Here is a 6,547-nt window from a genome sequence, read left to right as displayed (position 1 = left end):
TAAGGCACTTGACTGCTAACCAGAAGGCTGGCGGTTCAAACCCACCAGCCACTCCTCGGAAGGAAGGTTGGGCAATCTACTTCCGTAGTGATACCGCCTCGGGAACCCAAGGAAGGGTTGTTATGAGTCGGGTCCGCCTCGACGGCACATAACAACAGCAACCCACGTTTATATTCCCAGCCTAACTCTCTAACTCCTAGCAGGCACCTCCCTGTAGATGCTTCAACTGGTCCCCATCTCGTTGTGTCCAGAACTGAACTCAGACTCAATCCAAGCCTGATTTTCCTCAGAAAAAAACCCAAACTCACTACCATTAAGTTGATTCCAACTCATAGCGACCCCATTGGGTTTCTGAGGCTGTAAATCTCTAAGGAAGTAGACTGCCCCGTCTTCCTTCCATGGAGTGGCTGGTGGGTTTGAACTGCTCCTTTTCTGGTTAACAGTCAAATGCCTTATCCACTATGCCATCAGAGCTCCTCCACGGTTGTCTATTTTAGTTAATGCCACCAACTATTCATACCAGGAACCCGGGGATAACCTTTGACACCTTCTCTCCTTCTCCTCCCATATCTAGTCAGTCACCAAGTTTTGTTGATTTTACCTCCTAAATATGTTGAATTCACGTACTTGTCTCCATCTTCCCTAGTCCAAAACACTGTCATCACGCACTTGGACCACTGCAATAGCCCTCCTTTGGTTTTCATGTACATATTTTTGCCTCTCTCTAAGTCCATTCTGCACACTGCAGCCCAAGAGTTTGTTTTTTTTTTTTTTAAACACCTTCATTGAGGTATAATTAACATGCCATACAGTTCACCTATTTAACCAAGTGATCTTTTAAAAATGCAAACCTGAACAGATTTGCTGACAATTTAGGACCGTGCCTAAATGCTTACTGTGGCTTTAACGGCCCTGCGTGACGTGGCCCTTGTTTCCCGAAGTCTTCAGCTCCATCCCTGGTGCCATTCATCTCTTCTCTCCCCAGTTTTCAGCCATAGCTGCCTTTCTGTTTCTTGAACTTGCCACAGTCTTTCTTTTTCTATAATTGAACTTTCTTCTTAGACTCATGTTCCCTCTCCACCCACTTCTAACTCCTCCGTCTTCCAGGGTTAGCTTCAATGGTCTTTCTCTAAGGAAGCTTTCCTAGATTATCCCCCACCCCCCCAGTAGGTAAGAGGTCCTAGTCTGGTGCCTTCACACATCCTTTGTAAAACCCTTCAACAATTGTAATCAACCAGCTGTTTGAAGTCTGGCTCTCTGCTAGACTATGGGTTCCACTAGGATAGGAATTGTGCCTCTCTCTCTGCCTAACACTGTTGCCTGCACATATGGGCAATCTCTAAATACTGTTGGATAGACGTTTAATGAATGGTGCTACTGTCGCCACTCTCCATGCCCTGTCCTGACTCCTGCTCTTGTCCTTGTGGAAGCACCATTACCAAAGATGCCCCAAAGCTTTTCATTGTTGTTCTTTGTTTAGAGAAATAGCTTCAGAACATGGTCTTGCAGCTTCACATTTAAAACTCTCTTAAATGTGAACATAGACTAAGTACTAAATCCAATTGTATCGACCCTGAGGCTCAGCCCTCAAGGCCATGAGATTGTATGGAAGAATTTTTAACGGGAGCCAAAGAATAAGGGTTAGAAAACTGACTTAATTCAGGTTCACTTGTACATATGCACACAGTCGATATATACAGTAGTGGATGCGTACATATACACATCCATGCATGCATGTCAATGTGCCTGTACAAACACAGGGCCCAGCTGTCAGACTCAAATATGCATGCACACATACACTCACAGAGGCAACCTGATATAGCCTCAATTCCTACATATGTACACAGAGAGTAAAATGACATATGCTTGCCACTTATGCATATGTACACAGGCAAACTGATATACTCATTACATATGTACATACACAGGCAAAATGACATATGCTGAATACATATGTATACATACAGAGGCAAGCTGACATACTTAAACACAGAGTGGTAAAATACAGTCTTTGAGCTCCATTTGACTCACTCTGATCCATCCATCAATGGCCGAGACCTTGGACTCAAAGGATCCTGAAGATGGCGTAGGACTGGAACGTCTCGTTCTGTTAGACACCAGCTTGCCATGGGTTGGAGCTGACTCCATGGCAACGCCAACCAACACACCCTTCACGTCCCTGGCTCCACCTTGCATGCCTCTAGCTCAGGGGCTGCCATTCTCCAGTTCCCGGACTCTTGACTATAACCTCTCGTCCTCCCCTTTACGCCACCTGGCTGTTTGTCAAAGCCTTGTCTCTCAGCAGTTTCCTCTGCTGCCAGTCACCAGGCTGCCCTCCTGCAGGTCTCCTGAGTAGCCTGTGGGCCCAGAGGAGCTCCTCTGACTGCTGGCTCTAAGTCTTTGCGTTTTGATTCAGCAGTTTTGGGAGTCAGGCAGACCTAGCCTTGAGTCCCAGCCCTGCTGCCCATTACTGCATTACCTGGGAGAAATGACTTCACTTCTCCAAACTTTAGTATTGTCATCTACAAAAATGAGGATAGTAAGAGCACTCCCCATGAGGTTTTTGGGAGCATTATATTAGGTAATCCATGTGGAGCTCTTGGCCTAATAATCCTAAGTACACTAATACTGTTAACATGCAGTGCTTACAGGCCACTTCTAGTCAATTTTTTGTGGTGTCCCTTTGAAAACCCTGTGGAGCACAGTTGTACTCTGATGTACACGGACTGCCATGCATTGACGGTGACTCTCTCTATAAAATGGTGGTTCGTGGAGTTCCTTGAGTGCTTGGCTGCTAACCTCAAGGGAAGTTTGGAGGTCTGAGCCCACCCAGGGATGCCTCAGCACAGAGACCTGGCAACGTTCTGTAACATCAGTCACACAGAAAACCCTGTGGAGCATGGTTCCACTGTGACACACAGGGGTTGCTGTGAGTCAGACTTGACGCGATGGCAGCTGTTTGTCTTATGATGTGCTAAGCACGATTCTGAGTGCTATATATATATATGAACTCATTTAATCCTTACACTAACCCTATGGCATATAGAAAAATTTTATCTCCATGTTGCAGATTATGAAATATAACCATATAGAGATGTTAAGTAACTTGCTCAAGGTCATATAGCTAGCAATTGGCAGAGCTAAGATGCCAAACCAGATGGTCTGGTTCCAGAGCCTACACTCTTAATTAATTACCAGGCTATACCTCCTACTACCATTTCTGTGTGGATGTCTTTGCTAAAGAAGCTGCTTCTCTGAGACAATCCTTTATGAGGTAAACCTTGGAAAAATTTTGAATTGCAGTTGAAATTTTCCATTTGGTGGAAGATCAGGAGAAATCTTAATTCTTTATTCAGAGCAGTGCTTCATAATTGAATGACAAGAAGACCTGCAGGAAAAACCCAGAGAAGCTTCCACTCAGTCTTCCTCCCACTCACAGGGACTGTTTGGGTGAGAAGCCCAAACACTCACAGAATTATAGAAGCCTGTTCTTCCAGGCAGCACGGGCTACCTCTCTGGATTCCCATAGCAGTTTTTGTCCAGACATAACCTTTCAGATGCAGTCTGTAACCTTTGCTTCCTTGATTTCTGGCTACGCTCCACATGACTGAGTACCATTAAGATGTGGGAACTATAAAATGCCTCACTAATGTAATCATGAGAACCCCTGCATCTCCCCAAGCCCCCCAAAATGTGTCCCGTCACTCTGGCAGAGTACTCAGGATGGCTCCTGCACACTCCCTGGGGGCTGCAGTCTTGTGGTGCCCATCTTTGCTCCACTGTGGATCAGGTGATGCCGCTTCTCCAGCTTTTAGGATAGTGATGTGGTGGGGCTTTGGAATCAGATGGAGTTGGGTGACTCCCACTTCCTAGCTGTGTAGCCTTGGGTAGGTCACTTATCTCACTTTATAAAATGGAAATACAACAAAGTGGGTGGGAGGAATATTACTGTATCAGACTGTTTTCAGTTCTAAAGGACAGAACCCCAATTTACTTAAACAATCAAAGGGGATTTACTGGCTCCTGTTTGAAAAAATGCCAGAGGTAGTGGCCTCTTCTGCCCTTAGTAAAGCTTTGGTCATAGAAAACCTTGCGCTCCTTCGAGAAACTCCTAATGAGCGTTTGGCACATGCAAGAAAACCCAGCAGCCTCTGGGGGCAAGAGATAACCCTGTCCTCTCTGTCCAGGGGAAGAGACACATCCGAAAATTAACAACGACAGTTGAGTGTGATAAATAAATAGACGTGGAGAGAGAATGACAATGGCAAACCCTACCTCACACTCCTGCCCAGCCCAAATTCTGGCCTTTGTAAACCATCTGTCTAGTTACAGAAAGAAGTCCTAATGGCGACCCTACGTGCAACAGAAGGAAACACTGCCCCGTCCTGTGCCAGCCCCATAGTCCTTGCCATACAAGGACGTATATAAGACAACAGTAGGAAAGTCTATTCTGTGGAGGTGAGCAGAGGGAGTGAATATTTTCGAAAAATAGTCTATCAGAGATCCTGTACTTGAACATCATTAGTGGTGTAGCGGGTAAGGCATTTGGCTGCTAACCAGGAGGTTGATGGTTCAAACCCAGCAACTGCTCTGCTGGAGGAAGATGGGGCTATCTACTTCCCTAAATATTTATAGTCTTGGAAACCCAATTGGGGTCGTTGTGAGTCAGAATTGATTTGATGGCAGTGTTTTTTTTTTTTTTTTTTTGCTAATAGAAGTATAAGGTATACCTTAATAAAATGTTAAAGATGAAAATTTATTTCATCACAAAAAGCATGATGAAATTAAAAATTTTAAAAAAGAAATAGTATTTTTTAAATTATAAAAAAAGTTTCGTGGAAAAAATTCAGACAATATAGAAAAATATATAAGCAGGTAGCACTGTTCTTAAGCCCATCTTTAACATAAAAAGCACTGCCAACATATTGCTGTATATTCTTCTTGACTTTACATACACACATACATACATTTTAGACTAGAATTTTCTTAGGAATCCACATAAGGATCCTGCTTTTCTCACATATACATAACCTAAGGACCATCACCGGGCAAGCTGCAAAACCCTCCATTGTACCGAGGGAAGACCAAACGAAGGTGTCTGCTGTTGTATGGGGTCTGACTCCCAGCCACCTCATGTAAGACAGAGCAGGACTGCTCCGGGCTTTCAAAGGCTGGGATCTTTCGGAAGCAGGTCGCCAGGCCGTCCTTTCTTGGTGCCACTACATGGGTTCAAACTACCAGCCTTAGATGAGCAGTCAAGTGTAAACCCCAGGACCTTTACTGTACAGAGAGGTGGTTTATTTAACTTGTCCCACGGATAGACATTTCGGTTCTATTTTACTATAAAAAATGCTGTGATGAACATCCTTATATATGCATTTTTGTATGTTTGTCCAACGATTTCTTTAGGATAATTACCAAAAACTGCAATTCTTAGATTAAAAGGTATATAGATTTTCAAGGTTTGTAATACAGGTTAAGTTGCCCTCCCATAATGTATAAATTAATAGTGCTAAGTTTTGTCAGACCTTTTAACCTTTGTAAATTAGCCCAAAAAATCCCCCCCCCAAAAAACCTTGTGATTTTTATCTGCCTTTTTACTAAACTAAATCAAACCCACTGCTGTTGAGTTGATTCTGATTCACAGGGGTTAAATTTGTGTTATATATTTACTGTTTTTTTTTGTGTGTGTGTGAATAAGACAAGTCAGCTTCCCATTGTTTTCTTTTTGATTTATATTAGCTTTTTATATTAAGTACACTGCCTCTTATTGACACTGAAAATATTTTCCTAATGTGGCTTTGCTTTGCTTGTGGTGGCTTTTCACACCAACATTTTGAATTTTATGAGTTAAATTCATTTTCCAATGGGATTAGAAAATTCCTCCTGAGATGGGAAGCAGTATGGTAGAATGCAAATGGTGGTGGACTTTAAAAAAAAAATGGTTTTATGATCTTACTGCCTTCCTCATCTGGGGCTCACCTAGCAAGATGTGGCGGTCAGAACGATGGACTGGCAGTCCAACCAGAGTTCTAGCCCAACTCTGAATTTGTGCCATCGTGGACATAACTAACTCTCTGGGTCTCAACTTCCTCATCTGTAGAATGGGGACGAAACGAGACACTACCTGTAGGACTGTAACAAAGAATTGGAGAGAATGTAGGCGAAGATTCTAATCCGGGTCATGCACATAGCAAATCTTCCCTAAATACTGGCTCTGATTAGTTGAAGAGGGTAATACATACTTTTTAAAACAGGATTTTAAATTCAGTAGATGTGTGTGACTACATGGCAGTGGGATGATGGTGAGGGTGGGAAATTTAGCCAGTCACCCATATCTCCAAAGACAATAGAAGGCGTCCGAACCTGGTTTCCAAGCCGTACGTGACCTTGGACAAGTCACCTTCACCTCTCCCAGGCTTACTTTCCTCACCTAGAGAGCAGAGAACACATCACCTGCCCTTCCTTCCCAGTCCGGCTGCTGGGCGAAGGTGATGCTTGCCAAGGCTTACAAAGGGCGGCAGGAATATCGGCTCCGGGAACGCGT

This window comes from Orycteropus afer, unplaced genomic scaffold (assembly GCF_000298275.1).
Source record: "Orycteropus afer afer isolate SDZICR_OR568_19922 unplaced genomic scaffold, OryAfe1.0 scaffold00267, whole genome shotgun sequence".
Classification (NCBI taxonomy): domain Eukaryota; kingdom Metazoa; phylum Chordata; class Mammalia; order Tubulidentata; family Orycteropodidae; genus Orycteropus; species Orycteropus afer.
The sequence above is the reverse complement of the archived record's forward strand: the minus strand, read 5'-3'. Positions refer to the sequence as shown.